Raw genomic sequence first — 18,940 nt, 5'->3', positions numbered from 1 at the left:
TTGAAGCAAAACGTTGAAATAAGTTCATTGCCATTACTGTTCAATAGAAAAGTATTTTATTATATCAATAAATTTAGAATATTATGTTTAAATGTTTAAAGTATAATGTTTCATCTAATAAAGAGTCTTAGTATAATGTTTAAAGTATTTTTATTCACCTAATAAATTTAGACACATTAATATTTATTCATTAATTTATTAATAATGTTTAAATTATTTATTAATATGTCACATGTATTTTGACTTATAGAATTAAACAAAATTTTTTTCATATAAATTTACACCCGTTTTTTATTTAAAGGGAGTAATTGAACTTTAATTATAATTATATTTTTAATTTAAACCCGTTTTTAGAAAATAGGGTGTATATTGTCACCTGATAATATTTACAATGATATGTTATTTACAAAATTGCCACCGTGTTTCTAATTTACACCCGTTTTTAGTATATTGGGTGTAAAATTTAAAATTATATTAATCTTTTTGTACTAGTGTTAACCCACAATTCCAATCCAAAATCAGTACCGATGTTTGGATACAATAAAAAGAACGGAGCGGAATGGAACGGAGTGAGATAGAATGGAGCGGAACGGAATGGAATAAATACAAAATGGTGGAAAGTGATGGAATGAGATGGAATGCATTCCATCCGATACCACTCCATTCCATCCGTTTTTAATCAATCCAAACGATAGAACATAAACTTATTCCATTGCATTCCGCTCCATTCCATCCTATTTTATCAATCCGAACATACCCTAAAACTGATCACCATTTCACAAAATGACAAAAGTAAAATAAGAGAGCCCAACGGGTCTTTCTCTTTGAGGAAACCATTTCAGCATCCTTTTCACTTGCTTTTTCATTGTTACCATTTTCAGCTCTACAACATCACAGTTACACTGCTCTGATTTGTTAGTCCTGTCACAATCATCCAGCCTTGCAATTTTGACATTTTTACTCATAACTTAACTTAATTTTGAGTATAATAAAAATCAAACAGAGGGAAGGGTTTTTTGTGAAGCTGAAAACATACAAAATAGATAGAGGCAGAAAGAAAAACAAAAGTAAAAAACCGCAGAAGGAGTAGCTATAGGTTTCTTCCTCTGCATAAGCTCCATTAACTACCATAAACATTCATCATTCCTTCAAACCACCACTCACTACCCAAAACAATATACAAAATAATATTAGAATCATATGAGAAAGAGTTTTCTTGACCAAACCCTCACGCCAGATCTCCACCACCGAAACTTGTCACCGCCAAAGCCATTCTCGACCACTACAAACGCAGAAACACCGCACCACCACGTCACCCCCCGTGGTCGCTTCCACGTCCTCGTCAACGCCGTCGACAAGATCCGGTTTTTGAGGTTCTCATTTCTTCTTCTTTTTATATCGTGTTTCAGTTCTGGTTTTTATCTTTACCGTGTTCGTGCATTTTTGAGAAACAAGGAAGTTTTTAGGTTGCAATTAAATCTGCATTTGATTTGTTACTTACTATGATTTTTACCATTTTTATTGATTTGGCATGGGCTCAAGCCCGTAGAGAATATTTTATGAGGATTAATTATGTAATTTACTTTTAACTCATATAATTAATAATAATATTTTGAAAATAGGGTTAAATATGTTTGACGTCACTATAAATATAGGGATTTTCGGTTTTGGTCCCTACAAATTTTTTCTTCAAATAATGGTCCTCGCAATATTTTCCGTCCCTATTTTTGGTCTCTCCCGTTAGATTCCACTAACAGGGACTTATGTGGCACGCCATGCGTGACGCCACGTCAGTTAAAGTTAATACTGATTAAAAAGAGACATATTGCGGGGGTTTTAAACCCCCCTTAAATAACTTATAAAACAATAATTTTTCACAAGTAATTAATTAAACAATTGGTAGAGAAATATTTGTTACCCTCATTCTTCATTATAAGTATTGACAAATCATGCATGTTAAATAACCAATTTCCTAACCAAGATGATATTGTATTTATACTTATCTGCTATAATTCTTACATATTATTCTGTTTCCTTTTTTAAGTATATCTTATGTATATTTTATAGAGCCAAATCTCCAAACAACACATATAAAAATCAGTAACAAGTTTAATTCATTCAGTGGTGATATAATATGCAAAATACATTTATTATATACTAATGTTTCACTCATGAAGTCATAATATTATTCTTGTCCTTTTGCCGTGAGGTAAAAAACGATCATATCTTTTTCGAGCAAGCAGTTTTCTACTTTTATTTTCTTTCTTTTGATCAATCTCTTTAATTGTGTGGAAGCATATGTGCTGGTATATATGTCTGTTAAAAGAAGTGTCAAGTTTTTTTTAAAAAAGTTTAACAAATATTTGAACACTTGTACGTAATAATAGAGGATGCTGTTTAAAAAAAGTTTAACAAATATTTGAACACTTGTCCAAATGAAATATTTTAATTTTTTAAAATATATTTGTTGTCTTGGTAAACTCTAGAATTCATGTGCTTTGTGAGGTGCTATGAGAAATAATAAGGAAAATTGCAGCATCATATGCACGTCGCTCACTCTCCAATAGAAAATCACATTTCCACTTTTTGTCGTATATTCATTTTCCAATAGAAAATCACAAATATTATACACAGTATATGAAAATATTAAAACATTATATACAATTTAAACTTTTCAAAAAAACTCTAATTAAGCAAATTAAAATATATAATCTTACATATATTTATGCTTACTCTTGTGTGTTCCTGTGTGTACATACATGAATATATTAGGATACAATGAATATATCTTCTTTACATTATAATGTATGGCTTCTTAATATTGCAATACAGTGCCACAATCATATTAATTAATAGACAAATATTACTGTTAAATCAAGGTTCAAATTCATGATACATTAACAGGCAATGATTCAAATAAAAATCAACGATTTATAATGAAAAAATTTCAATTCTTGCATAATTATTTTATATGTACATGAACGGAATATTAAATATAGAGGGCATATTCATTCCAGTGCATTACGCCAATTGTAATTTATGCATGACATATATATTTTGATTATTGTTGAAATTTGAAAATGATAATATTGATAATCATGTTCTTATAATAACCATTAGTTATCTTTAAATTGGATTCACCTTTTGTCGTATACGTTCTACTGTATGAACACATCTCCACTTTCCCTCTTTTTTTACAAAAATGCATTTTATAATTGTGTTTAAACTATGATGATTTATGTTATTTCAATGAGTTTTTATTTTCTTATATGTATTGTATTTTCTTATATGTATTGCATTTTATAATTGTATTAATGTGTATAAAAATAGTGGAGCCAAAAGACACATGTAGAAATATTAAGAAATGTAAAAAGGTGTAGAACGGTCTGTTTCACCATGTTTAAATATTTCTGCTAAATAATTATATCATATAAAGCAAGCAAAAAATGACTTAAAAGAGTTAATTGTGTAAATCATTTTATCGTTAAAATTTATTTAAGTGAAAAATTATTATTTTTTAAGTTATTTAAAGAAGGTTTAAAACCCCCGCAATCAGTCTCTTTTTAATTAGTATTGATTTTAATTGACATGGCATGACACGTGGCGTGCCACGTAAGCTGCCGTTAGTGGAATCTAACGGGAGGGACCAAAAATAGGGACGGAAAATATTGCGAGGACCATTGTTTGAAGAAAAATTTTGTAGGGACTAAAACTGAAAGTTGTCATATATATAGGGACTAAAAACATATTTATAAAAACTAGCAAGAAATAGAGTCACTCGTGCCAGAGCATGAACAACTTCATTGGTTTGTTTTCGAACAAAATTAACATAAGAGTTCCTAAAGAAAAAAGTCATCAACCAATTACATTCTTCAATAATAGCACCAAAATCTGAGTCATTTGATTTCAAAGCATTCACACAATTAACAACGTGCTTGGCATCTAATTCAAAATCACTATTATCGTGCCCCAGATCATGAACCAAATGTATAGAAGTTAGAAGACCAAGAGATTTACCAATAACTAATTCAATATGGAAGGCGAAAACATTCTGTCTGAGCTGAAATAAAATTGCACGCATCATCTATAATACAAGCACCTATACCTACCTTATTTTGAGAGAAGAACGCATCAATATTGCATTTTAGACAACCCATCAACAATTTACTCCACCTGGTAACAACTGTCGAAGAGTTAGGAATCCCATTGTTGGGCATCTCTCCATCCAGCCAAAAGATGCAATGCTCGCTGACAAATGATGGACGATGATTCTTCGACAGTATTCCAAACATGATTGTGCCTCCTTTTCCAGATGCTCTATATGATAACGAGAAGATCTTATGTCGGTCTTGATTTGAAACCTGAAAAAAGGAAAATAATCACAGAAGCAAACAATCCTCCATTTTCACTAATCTGCTGCAACATTGGCCATAGACCCATTTTTCCCAACAATCAATAATCTTTGGACACTGGAGGAATAAATGATAATAATTTTCCTCACCTTCCCTACAACCAACACAGTTGGATGGGCAGTTAATTCCTTTGTCTAAAAGTCTCCCTCTAGTGGGCAAACAATCCCTGCACAAATGCATCAAAAAATTCTTAACTCTGGGGGTCTTGATATTCCACAACATATTCATCTCTCACTAATCCTGAGGTGAGAAGTATCAATAGCTTTGTTGATGTAGTAACTATAAGCACTACAAACCGATAATTTTCCGTTTGTTTCATGCTTCCAATACAATCTATCAATTTTTACCGAATCATAAAGAGGTGTGTTCTGAATCTTTTGCGCAGAATCTCCCCTACAAGCAACGAGATTAATACATGATTCCATTGTTTAACATTTAGAATAATTAAGTCTGAAACTTTAAAATTACTCACAACCAAGTCATTTGGCCAAGGATTATCCAGCGTATTACCATCATAAAGCCAATTCTGATCCCAGACTAAAATATTCTCTCCTAACCATATACTCCATTTAAGACCTCCTTTCACCACAAATTTAGAACTCCAAATACTTCACCACACATAGGTAGGATTATGACCAACAGTAGAGTTTAGATAGTCACAATTAGGATAATACATGATTTTGTAGAGGCGAGCAACAAGAGTATCAAGATTGGTCATAAGCCACCTCCAAGCTTGTTTGCTGAGCATCACATAGTTAAAAGCACTGATATTTTTGAAGCCAATACCCCCTACACTCTTTAGCATAGACAAACGATCTCAAGACAACCAGTGTATTCCTTTTGCTCTATCTCTTTTATGACCCCACCAGAACAAATTCATCATTTTCTCAATCTCATCACTTAAGGAAGAAGGAAGTAAAACATGCTTATAATATAAGTCGGGATGGATTGCAAAACATATTTGATCATGGTTTCTCTTCCTGCTTATGACTAGCTTATATTATTCCAGGAATTAATTTTTCTCTAGATTTTATCTTTTACAAACTTAAAAGCTTCTTTCCTACCTTTTCCAACCATAGAAGGAACACTAAGATGATTACGTGTACCCAAAACTTGTTGCACCCATAAAGAAGTGGCTAACAAATTCTAGTATCACAATCAACATTCTTGCTACAATAGAAATCATATTTCTAGAAATTAATAGGTTGACTAGAGGCTTCCTCATACATGACAAGAATGTCTTTCATTATATTTGCTTCTTCAAAATTAGTTCTGAAGATGAGAAAGCAATAATCAGCGAATAGAAGGTGAGATATAACGGGGGCATTCCTATAGATTTTAATACCATGAATATATTCTTTATCTTCCTCTTTCCTAATGAGCTTTGTGAGACCTTCCGCACAACGAATAAATAAGTACGGAGATAATGGATCATCTTGTCTTAGCCCTCATTTGGGAACTATCGGCCCAATCATATTACCATTCAACATCACAGAATACTCCACAGTACCAACACAAAGTGTAATCCACCCAATCCATTTCTAACAAAAACCCATTGGTGAGAATGTCCTTCAAGAAATCCAAATCTATCCTATCATAGGCTTTACAGATATCAAGTTTGAGGGCTATCTCACCGACGTTACCTCTGGTTTTAGTCTTCATATGATGAACCACTTCAATAACAGCCATAGCATTATCTAATATAGATCTTCAAGGAACAAAAGTTGATTGATTACCTGAAATGCACTTCCTAATATTCTCTTGAGTCGATTAGCAAGAACTTTTGCAATCAATTTATAAAGAACATTACAAAGATCAATCGGTCGCCAATCCTTCATAGAAGTTTGAATTCCACCTTTAGGAATAAGGGTGAAATTGGTTGTGTTAAAGCTTGGAGGGAAAATACCAGTTTCGAGCCAAACACAACCTACATTGAAAATTTCAGCACCACAAGTATCCCAAAACTGATGATAGAAACTATGATTATACCCGTCAAGGACAGGACTTTTATCAGCTTGCATGTAAAAAATAGAATCTTTAAATTCCTCACCGATGAAGCCAACAGTCAACATAGCATTTTCTTCATATGGTATAGAATTATCAATAGCTTGTAAAACCCGATCCCGCCAACTTGGCTTCTTTTGAAATAATTTAGTTACAACCCCGTTGTATTTTACTAGAGATTTTATGGTATTGACTTTCTTCCTAGCAGTAGATGTAATATGAAATAAACGGGTGTTTGGATCGCCATCCTTGTACCAATGGGCCTTTGCTCTTTGCTTCCAGAAGAAATCTTCTCTCACTAGAAGTGAGTTCAAGTGTCTTCTAAACGTTTTCATCCTACTATTACTGCTAATTTGTTATTGTTAAGTCTTATTAATTTTTTTTTTTTTTGCATTTAGCTTGGATCCTAAGCCTGTTTCTATGGGCACAATGCTCCTTTCTTTTGAAGATGATGAATATGATAAAATTGTAGTTAAATTTGACACAAAATTTAAAGGTATAAATGACCTAAAAGGCCTTTGTGACATTGAGTAGAATCAATTGGGTAATTTTAAGGCCTTTCTGACATTGATTACAGTTAATTGGGGTAACTTTTTAAAATTGTTTTGAATTTATATTATAAAGATTAAATTATAGTTTGATAAAGATTAATGATGCAACTAGGTTCTTAGATATATGTGAAAAATTTCAAAAAGGTTTGGTCAACTAAGGTAAATGTAATCACTGATATTTGTTTAAGCAGGAATAATATTTTTTTCACATACATTATATAAATATACAACTTTGTCTTCATTATTAACATTTTTCATCTCTCATGTGATAATGATGACAATAAAACACTATTAATCTATGATGTGATATGATTATGTTTGTTTCATATAAGATATCATTTGTGCATTTAATTTGCATCGGAAGAATGTCTAAATGGTCTCCTTAATGTGCTAATCAAAAGCTTTGATATGATTGGAGAAAAAATATTCAAAAATATACTTGAAAGGTTAACACATAATTTTGTTGTCGTTGAATCATGTACACAATTTTAAATTAGTTTAAATTTAATTTATTGTATAGTGCTATCAGCAGTAAGAAATTTCTCCCCTTCCATCCATATTATTTTAATTTAAGGGGTCTTGCCAACATGAAATCCACATTTGTTTCCAGGACACAAAATAAACTTAAATCAGTTAATCGAGTTTTCAATATAATGCAAAAAATAATTTTCAATTGAAATTATGAAGGACCCAATAAATGGGAAAATACTTCCAATTACACTAAAAGAATCCATTCAACTGGTACTTTTGTTAAGTCAAATTTGTATAATCAATATATATCGTTTACATTTGAAGGAATGTGTTATTATGTTTGTTTGAAAATGTAAGCTAGAGTAGTACATGCAAAATAAAAATGCTCAATCTAATATTCCGAACATTCTATTGGCAAGTTTTGTAATTTACTTGTCTATTTTCTATTATGTTAAACATTTTTGTCCTTTCATTTGAATGTTTGTTCTAGCACTTATAAGCATAACTATTATTCAAGTGAAAGGATAAATATGTTTAATATAATAGAAAAAAAATGAGAAGTATATTGTAAAACTTATTGATAGAATGTTCTTAGCGTTGAATTGAACATTTTTATTTTCACTGCACTACTCTAGCTCATGTTTCCAAACATACAAACAATTTTTTTTTTTTTTTGCAAATGTCCATCGCACATACTTTATATTCAAAAGGATATTGATTTCCTTCATAAGTTCTAGTGGAAATTAACTTTTGCATCTGATCAGAAACTTGGTTGACTCGCAACTCAATTTAGCATCCAAAAAAAATATGGATTTCCTGCAGCTGTCGAAACTCATTAAATTGACATAATGAGGATGAGAGAGGGGAATTTCTAACTATGGTCAGGACTATACAATAAATTAAACTTTAACTATTTTAAAATTGTGTACATGACTATAACAAGATTGTGGAGGCAAACTTTCAAATGTACTTTGAACACTTTCTCCAATCATATCAAGCTTTTGACATTTTTCTTCTAATATGTAAATAAAATACACAAATGATATCTTCTACAAAACAAGATAGTTATTTTAACACAACAATATCATATCATACATCAATAGTGTTTTATTGCCATCATTATTAAATGGGAGATGAAAAATGCTAATGGAGACAAAAATGTATATTTATAGTGTATGCGCTAAAAAATTCGCCTAAATTAAATTTTTGTTGAAGTTTTTCTCATATATCGAAGGACTCGGTTGACCATAAATCATTATTAAACTATAAATTAATTCACTGTAATTTAAGAAAGTTACCTAAATAAAATTGACCGTAACCATTGTTACAAAGGTCTTCTAGGTTATTGTCGCTTTTAAATTTTGTGTCAAATCGAACATCAACTTCGTCAAATTTATTATCTCGATAGGAAGTAACACTGTGCCGATAGAATCAACCTTAAGATCCAATATAAATGCAAAAGAAGAGTAAAAACAAATAAGACTCAATGTAATCGAACAGGAATAACGAACAGGAATAACTTACTTATAATATAATGAAGATAATATGATTTCCCCACATAAAAATAAGTATAGAATATTTTAGGAAAAAAAAAGTGAATTTGACCGAAAGTCAAAACTAAAGTGGCTTATTACATAGCTAAACTACTCAAAGTTTTTTTTTTTTTTTTTTAAATAAGGCTTCATTGAAACAAAGAAACAGAACAAAAAAGAGTAGAGGACTATACTAAAACCCTCTCAAGAAAAAGAGAACCTAAAGAACGGCAGACTCAGCCTATTCTTTACAAAATCTGCTCGAAAAAAAATAGGAATGCAATTATAGTTAGTGTATCCTAATACCGTTAACCTAATATTTGCCAAAGTATCCGCACAGCTATTCCCTTCTCTGAAAATATGAGAAGCCACAAAATTCATACTGTCAATGATATTAACACAGTTGACCTACCGGTTCTGCACTTGCCAAGGAACCTTGAAAGGAGGAGAAAAAGCATGAACCACCGCCAAAGAGTCAGATTCTAACCAAATCTACCTTGAAAGGAGGAGAAAAAGCACGAACCACCGCCAAAGAGTCAGATTCTAACCAAATCTTACGCCAACCCTTCTCATGAGCGAACTCAATGACTAACATAACACCGGTGAGTTCGGCTATGAGAATTAAACACACATAAAAAAAACTAGCAAATCTAAAATAGGATATCCATTGTCATCATCATAACTAACTTTATTGTTTTTTAATTGCCCCTATAGTTAAGATTCGATTTTTTTTATTTATAAATTGACCTTGATTACATTGCATTTTTTAACTTTAGATTTAATATTTATGTTTATGAAATATTATATACTTAAACCAATTTTACTATTACATAATAGAGTAAGCTTCGTGAAATCTATCACATTCAAATTGAATTGGAACAGCGCTAATACTAAACTATCCGCAATTCCATGGTAACTAATTAGATAACGATATTTCTAACTAAAATTAACTTAAAATATTAATTTATTTTAAAATAAAATAAATATAAAAAAAACCTATTAAATATAATTATTTAATTAAATAATAGTACAATACCTAACTAAATTTAAGGTTACGCAAATATTCACCTTCGAAATTGGTTAATTTTGTAGCTCTTCTCAGTTGTCTCTGTCATTCTTAAAGGACCATTCTTATAAGTTTTAAATAATGAAAAACAATGTCAAGAAGAATCCTTCCGATACAAAATCAGATTGCAAAAGTAGCACATAAATTGGACTGATATTTGCAATGAAATATATTTCATTGTTTAATTTTATTTGTAAAAAAAATTGAAAGTGGAAAATTATCATGCATTATTATATTCTAGTCCATCATAACGTGTCATTTATTTTACTTTATATCGTTATGATTTATGAACATTATCTTGTAGTAATACCTCCATCCAAAGCAACCTTATATTATTCATAAATATTTGCTTGTAATTAACTAAACTAATCTCACAAATGTTCATAATTTTTTTAATCTTACACATTTCCACTTGTTTGACTCTAAAATCATATGGGCCCTGTGTAAAAACAGCTGGCCAAGTCGTAGCCTAGTGTTTGGTATATTCACTTGGCTGTGTTATTAAAATCATCCAATAGATTATGTCTCGTTATTTAAATGTTCATTGTGTTTGAATAGTATACTCTTAATCATTTAACTATTGGAGATTGAAGATATTTACCAGAACAAAGAAAAATAAAAAACGTTGAAGATCACTTTATTTAAAGACAACCACAAACTACAATTGAATTCCATCCACATAAAGTTATTTAATTAATTGTGTCCTTGTCAATTTGCCATTGTAGTAGTTGTTAATCACCGACCTGACAATAGTAAATGTCACATCTTATCATTAAATTTTCAACCTATTCAACTTTAGGAGTTTAATTAAATCTACTACATTTTAAAAATGTATCTGAAAAGGATTATATTTTGTGCTCTATAAATTTGTTTTGCGTCTTTGATCTTAATTTTTTTTTTACCATTTGAAATAGATTTTGACTTTGTTATTATAAATATAACTAGTTGTCTCTACCCGTGCGAGACACGGGATAAAATTTCTTATACTAAAAAATATTTTTTTAATTATTTATAATTTACAAATAAAGTTTATATTAACATTATAGTCTGTTTTTGCTATTAGTTGCACAATTTTTTTTATCAATAATAAACTATATTTTTTTTATAAAAATATATTTATTACCTAAAAATTTAATTTATTTTAACTATAATTTTTTTTAAATTTTTAAATTATGATGCTAATTTAAAAAGAACATAATTTGTTAATTTATTTTGTAAGTTACCAAAAAAAATTTAGTCTTTAAATATATAACATCAATTAAGAAATTAAAACGAAAAATATTTTTTAAAATTGCTCGATAAGAAATAAATAAATAAGATCTCATTTTAAATATGACCTTCATTTATGAGAAACAATCTATATGAAATCAATTTTAATTTAAAAAAATTATATATTTATAGATTTTTGTGAATAAAATGATAACATTAGAATTCAATCAAAGAAATTATAGAAATTAAAAGTTTAAATATTTATAGTATGTTATGATTTGAAGAGATTTAGTTTTTGGAAAATAATTTAGTTTTATTATTTCATGTTTGGAATAAATTTTAACATTTAAAATGTCAAATAAAAATGTTTTAAGTAATTTAAAATTAGTTTGTCAAAATAATATTTATTTAAAAAAAAGTTTTTTTAGAACCCTAGATTAGTTGAGGTTATTATCTATTACAGTTGATTGATTTAATTTTAAATGATTTTAAGTTTTTCTATATCAATTTTTTTGTTAGAATTTAATAAAACAATCATGATTAATTTTTGTGGTAAAAATAAAAGCATTAATTTTTTTAAAGCAAAAGTTAATGTTTTTTATTTGACGTTCATACTACTATAATGATTCAATATGTAATTAAATTATTAATTTCCTACATATATTTGTTAATTTATTTTTTAATTATTATTTTCTAGATATGATATTTGATAGTGAATATTTTAATAATATTTAATTATGAGTAAAAAAAATAAATAAGAGATCAATTTGATATTGTCTTTAGTTAAATAAAATTTTATATATGATCTATTATATTATAATCAATTGATGATTTTATTATATATTAACTATTAAGTTATTTATTTATTATAAGTTATAACAATTTATTTCTTTTTTATAAACAGAATCAATTATATTCAAGTAGCCCGTCTCTCTAATTCTCCAATTATTTTAATTTCTTATTTATTTCTAATTTAAACTATCACCGGATTATTTTGATATAACAAAAAAATGCAATATATAGAATGATATGTTATAACAAAAAAATGCAATATATAGAATGATATGTTATATATTTGCATTATATGTACTATATTTATATTTATATGATTATATATACATATAATATTATTTATACTTGATATTTGACGGTCAAATTAAGAATAATATTAGTAGTGAAAAATATATTATTAGAAAATAAAGATATACTATATTTTAAAATGTTAATGTTAATATGATTGTAATCAAAAGATCAATTATGGTTGTCCAATTGACAATAATATTAGTAGTGAAAAATATATTATTAGAAGATAAAGATATACTAATATTTTACAACAGGTAGCTTGGAAATTCTAAATTTTTTCCACAATTTATATCAGTTCAATTCATCTATTAACATACCAGAAGGGGTTGTAGTTAAAACATTGTAAGTTGGAAGTGCAAACAAATTAATCTTAAAATAAAAAATTATTTTTTACTGATATTATTGTAAATACATCATCCTAATCACTAATTTAAAATAAGTGCTAAGATCAAATAGGTATTCTTTAGCTTTCTTCTCTCTAGGTAAGAGTTTTCATTTTCAATTTTTTGATGCATCATCTTTCAACATGGGCAAACATAACATTAATTAGACGAATTGACATAAATTTAAAGAAGTTTGATTTTAACCATTAAAATGTTCATACCATTTAGTGAAGCATTGACAATAATCACACCATTTTTTTAATTCACAGGACATTTTGAATAATTTTTCTACATTTAATATAGAAAAACACAAATATATTAGAATAAAAAATTTCACTGCAAAATTGAAAATAGAATCGATGCAATCTTCATTACTGTGAATTGATAGTATAAATCATTACCAATAAATTAATCAAATACTTCATATTCATATGCGTTGGAATATGGAATTGGAATTTCAGCATTGATTATAAATTAATAGAGATTTAATACTATTATTTAATTAATTAAAAACATGTTTATTATTAAGAAGAGGTTTCATTTGAATTGTTATACATTAAATTTTGTAGTATAATTATATTGAATGATCAAATAAAATTTAATGTTGAAATATGATTATATCAATGAAAAAATTAAAAGGACTGAAATTTTATCTTGTAATATTTTAATGAAATATGATTATCTTGTAAAATTTTAATAGAATTTTAATAGTATATCTATTTCACCCTTAGTAATTCTTGTAAATGCATAACTAATCCGATCATACAATTTTTGTATATTAAAATGGCAAACAGGAATTAGCTTTTTTCATGCCATATACGATATAAGTTGGAAATTGAGATTTAAAATATATCAACATAATTATTCTAATAAAAACTGAAACAATATAATAATCCAGAATGATTATAAATTAATGTATGTAAGATTTTATTTTTTATATCACAATTAAATAAAATATCACAATTAAATAAAATATCACAATCAAATAAGAAAACTATTAAATAAAATTCTGTTGATGTGATTCTGTTAAGTAAAATATCACAATTAAATGAGAAAACTATTAAATTTATAATTATAATAAAAAAGTACCATCAATATCACAAATGATAACAAATTCTAATGTCAACATTGATAAATACATTTATCAGTTTTTTACAAAATAATTGCAAATGTGAGAATAACATGTAATTTTTCCAGAGCCCCAAAGAATTCTGGTGTAGCAATCTCATGTTGTCAATAACCAACTTCCCATCAATATTCCAGAAACTCGGATGATTCAAGAAACATGAAAACACACAAGACAAATAATGTTTAGTGAAGAAAATGAGTCGTTTCTAAAACAATTTCGAAATACTTCAAATAGAGAGAAGAACCTGTCTCAAGGAGGTTCAAGTTTAGACTCCCTGTATTTGCAGAGGCTGGTGGAAAAGGTAATGAATTACAACAAAAAACTGTGATGGATTTGAAATAAACATGCAAAATATCAACGCTCCAGTGGTTGAAGAGTTTGACATCGAACAATGATGGATCTGAAATGACAACAATAGGTTCTTAAAAATTGAAAGAGAAACCATTAAAAAATACTTAATTAACCAAAAGAGTTTCTTTCTTGGTTGCTTTGCTTTGAAGAAGCAATATAGAGATGCTCTTAAGATCGAGTGACCATTAATAATCAACATAAATCACTAACCTGCAACACTAACACAAATCAATTTTATTCGTATAAATAAATCATTAAAAATTTATAATAAACAAAAATTCTCATGTTTAAAGGAGAGCCATAATACTTTTCTCACTAACCTTCAACAAATCCCTGCAATAAAATCAAACCCAAACATTAGTTACCTAAATATAAAATCTGATGATAACTAATAAACCCTAATTGAATCTCTAACCTCCTTTTCACGAAAATCAAATTTCTTATCGTTTCCTATTATTGCTATTGAGAGAAGGGATTAGATTTGAGCGAATCTGAGAATTTTGACAATGGAAGATTGAAAGAAGGATAACGGTCAGAAGATGGTGACCTTTTCACGATCTTCGAAGATTGGATCCTTGAATCCAAAGTTCTGTGAAAAGTAATAAAAAAAATGATGAAAATCAGTAAGCATAGAAGATTAGGGAGATCTGTTAAGGTTTAGGGATGATTACGATTATTTATCAGAGTGTTTGGAATACGTAAAAGAGCAATAACGTAGCTTTGGAATTTACAGATAAAATGAAGCGTGATTTGATTACGTTGGAGAGTGGAAAAAATTGGAATAATAATGACTAATGAGGATTGAATTAATTAAATAATAAAATGATTATGTAGTTGAAAGGGTATAAAATAAGATTTATAAACGGTTTAGTTAGACTAATTATTATATTAATTATTAATTATTAATAATAAATTGGAATACTAACGAAAATCAAAAATAAAATAAAAAATAATAAAAAAATAAATTATATCAAATATAGGAAGATTACTTAAAATAGAAATTTTTAAAATAGTAAGGTCTCTTAAATGCTGACACTTGGCAAACTTGCCCAAATTCTCATTTTGCTTTATTATATTGTATGATTAACAATATTCACTAGTTGAATTAGAAAGTGTTATTATGCAAATGAAAATTTTAAATTTAAATTATAAATTATTGTATATTATTTGCTCCATTTTAAAATGACTGCGATCTTAATAAATAATTTTTTTTTTAAAAATAAATGTTATTTTTATGACTTAATATCTTTTTTTGCCCCGTACCTAAGTCTCTAGGTCCATTTTAGTCCTCTTCCTTTTAAAAGTTACAAATTGGTCATGTACGTTTAACAGAAACAAGTTGGTAATTTCTGACAAATAATGGCTAACGGCGTTAAAATTGATGACGTGGATGGAGTCGTTGCATAGTGGAATGTCTAGTCAGCACAGTCTTCTTCTTCCTTTGTTGCTGAAGCCCGTTCATGTTTTTCCCCAAAATCAACCCTAGACGAAATTGGTTCCCAAAATCCCAAATTGAAACTTAAATTGTTATCTAATCATGAGCTCTATGCGTGGGTCGTCATCATCAAATAGAAACCGAAGTGAGTCACGGGTATTTAACACCTCTAATCTTCCCTGGAAGCCTCTCTGCCGTTGTGGAGACAATGCGGTTCTTCGTAAGGCAAGAACTGTCAAGAACTATGGAAAGCTATTTTGGGGTTGTCAACATTTTAAGGTAAGGTTTAGTTTCAGTTCTGATAAGTTTATTGTTGTTGAAATGTTAATGTAATACATCCCAATTTTCGTTCTCAACATGTACAAGGACACAATAATGCTGGTTCTGAATTTTTTCAATGATTATATGAAGAAGCTAAAGGTGAAATTGAGCAAACCTTGATGAAGGATCAATGGAAGTTTGAAGTGCTTAGTGAAGAGATGGAAGAAGCCAAAAAACAGGTTGAAATTTTGAGGCTCAATACTATGGAATTAGAGGATGCTTTGAAGACCACCATTAGGTGGAAGAAGATTTGGAAGTTTATGTTTTATTTTTGTGTTATTTGTCTTAGTAGTCAAAATATTGTAAAAGATCTCAAGTTGTTGTGACAGTGGGAGACCTCAAGTTGTTGTTCTATTTTGTTTTAAGTTTATGTTCTATTTTGTGACAGTGATAAACCTCAAGTTGTTGTTCTATTTTGTTTTAGTAATCAAAATGTTGTATTCTTTGTCTTAATTATATGGAATATCCAAGTTGTTTTCTTTGTTTTAGTGTTTAAGTTTGATAAATATGATTGAAATAAACATTGTTCACGTAACAGATATTTATTAAACATAAACCTTGTTTAAATTTGATAAACATAACCTTTGTTCAAATTTGTTACATACCAAAACATAACCCTTGTTCAAATTTGTTACATACCAAAACATAACCCTTGTTCAAACTTGTTACTGACACCAAAACATAAGTCTAAACCTTGTTCAAAACGACAATTATAAACTAAACAACATAGTCTTAAAACAGAAAATACATAAATCTAAAAGGGCTTCTTTGAGTTGTTCCTTTTTGTTGGAGTGGTCCTCCTTATTGTAGGTCCAACTGCATTTTGTGATGCACTCAATTTTGTGGTTGGTCCCTTTGAAGCAGAAGGCATTGTAATAAATGATTGTCTTGGCTTCTTATAAGGCAACTTCTGTGGCTTTGTAACAGTCCTCCTTGGCTGAATTGCTTTAGTAGGTGTTGGTTGTGCAGTTGTTGCTCGTGCCCTTGGCTGACTTGCAGTAGCTTGTGTAGGTGTTGGTTGAGTAGTTGTTGCTCGTGCCTTTGGTGCATCACTCTCCTCACTATCACATCCACTATCTACCTCCTCACTATCATATAAACTTCCATAATCTCCTTCTTCTCATTTCTTTTTCTTATTTTTACTTGTTCCTTCATGGTTTCCATCATATTCAACAAGATTGTCTAAGTTTTCATCGGAATAATCGTCACTCATATCAGAATCACTAAATACCAAAGCACTGTCATCCTCACTGTCATCAGAGCTTGTAGTATCTACACTATCATTGTTCACACCATTCAAACCCTCAACAACAACATTGTTCCCTTCATCAACATTGTTATCATCATTGTTAACATCATTGTTCACATCATTGCTCACATCATTGTTCACATCATTCTTCTCATCAGTGTTCACATCATTGTTCCCATCATTGTTCACAACATCAATACCTACATTTAAGCCCTTTATGACATCTTCAAAAAGATCTTCAATGATGGAATCATCAAAAAGCCCTTCTTCATCCTCATTTAAAGGTTCTACATCTATGGGTTCTTCCTGTACATTAAAAGGTTCTTCAATATATTCTGGTTGGGATAAGACATGTTCTATGAAAATGTGAACTTTCTAATGTACCCTAAATAGGCCAACTACATCATTTGCACCCTTATCATCTTTAAGAACACACATCCCAAATGAAGGGTCTTTGTAGTAGGTAGTGGCTACCTCAGTGTACCATAAATCTTTAAGAACACCAACCAATTCAAAGTATGACCACCTATCCACATCTACATCTAACTGAATACATCTACCCCCCAAATAATCAGTTTTTCCATAATCCATAAAGTCACCACTATGATGCAAAGTCAATGTGATAATATCTTCCATTTCTACCTAAGACTAGAAAACTAACATTACAAACAATAAAACACATTACACGCAAGCAAGTATTCGTGTCATGATAGCAGATTTCAAAAGGGGCAAAAAAAACCTAGAAACCTAATCATTTCAGAAAAACGCAACAAAGTAAACACACATTCATAACACTCATTCATAGGTATCATAGACATGCAAACTAACCGTTTTTAGAAGTTAGGTCTTCGTCTTCCTCATAGCATCCTTCGTCTCCTCTCTTCGTCTTTTGTCTTCATCTGCTAGGGCTTTCTATCTCAGGCTCTATGTCAAATAATAACATAAACCAACTAATAAAATGCTAACTCAAATGACACCTAAGCAATGATTTTCATTACACCTCAGCAATAAGATAACACGTCAGCCATGTTTTAAGTAAAAAAACTAACGTTTCTAATAGTCAGGACAAACGTGACACTATTTTAAGAACGTACGAGACCAATTTAAAACTTTTAAAAGGAAGAAGACCAAAATGGACGCAGAGACATAGTTACGGGACCAAAAAGGACATTAAGCCTATTTTTTTTTTCGTAAGAATGATAAGGTTAATCATTTTTATCTCAATCTTTTAATTATTATTTTCCATAAGATTAATTTAATAAGATTGCGAAATTTATAGAAAAAATATTGCATTTTTACTTGCATTTTTATTCGGAATGCAAAATTTTTAAACAAGAGTCAATTCACTTAAAGAATATAATTAACAAAAAGTTTAAGGCAAAAACTTTGCATTGAGTTGAGTAGAATAATCTAACCAATCTATTATGGTTCATTTAAATACAAAACTCAATCAAATCATTCATTAATAATTAACGATAAATAATAATTAACTATAATTATTTTTTTAATAATTTATAATAATTAATTAGGTCATACATAATTAATTAATTAAATAATTGATCTAACAACAAATTATAATTTGTTATTTGCTGTCTAATTACTAACTAGACCCCATAACAGGGAAGTCAAAATGGTCATTATGTGTTTGATCACCTTTCATTGTCTTACATGCCCACTTCTTTATCTTATATTCATTGGTGGCCAAAGAAAAGATGAGAATGACACCACTAGATTACAAACATAA

At 29.0% G+C, this 18,940-nt stretch overlaps 1 long non-coding RNA gene across 2 annotated transcripts; it reads left to right on the top strand.

Annotated features, from left to right (window-relative positions):
- Positions 1-1,011: 1,011 nt before the first annotated feature.
- Positions 1,012-16,393, top strand: LOC131631244 (uncharacterized). Of its 2 annotated transcripts, none has more exons than XR_009292639.1 (3): positions 1,012-1,373; positions 15,524-15,905; positions 15,993-16,393. It is a non-coding gene; the product is annotated as an uncharacterized LOC131631244 (long non-coding RNA). The 2 variants fall into 2 exon arrangements; XR_009292640.1 differs by having other exon boundaries at positions 16,038-16,392.
- Positions 16,394-18,940: the final 2,547 nt, after the last annotated feature.

This window comes from Vicia villosa, linkage group LG1 (assembly GCF_029867415.1).
Source record: "Vicia villosa cultivar HV-30 ecotype Madison, WI linkage group LG1, Vvil1.0, whole genome shotgun sequence".
Lineage (NCBI taxonomy): Eukaryota > Viridiplantae > Streptophyta > Magnoliopsida > Fabales > Fabaceae > Vicia > Vicia villosa.
Note: the sequence above shows the minus strand (reverse complement) of the source record. Positions and strands in the feature narration are given on the sequence as shown.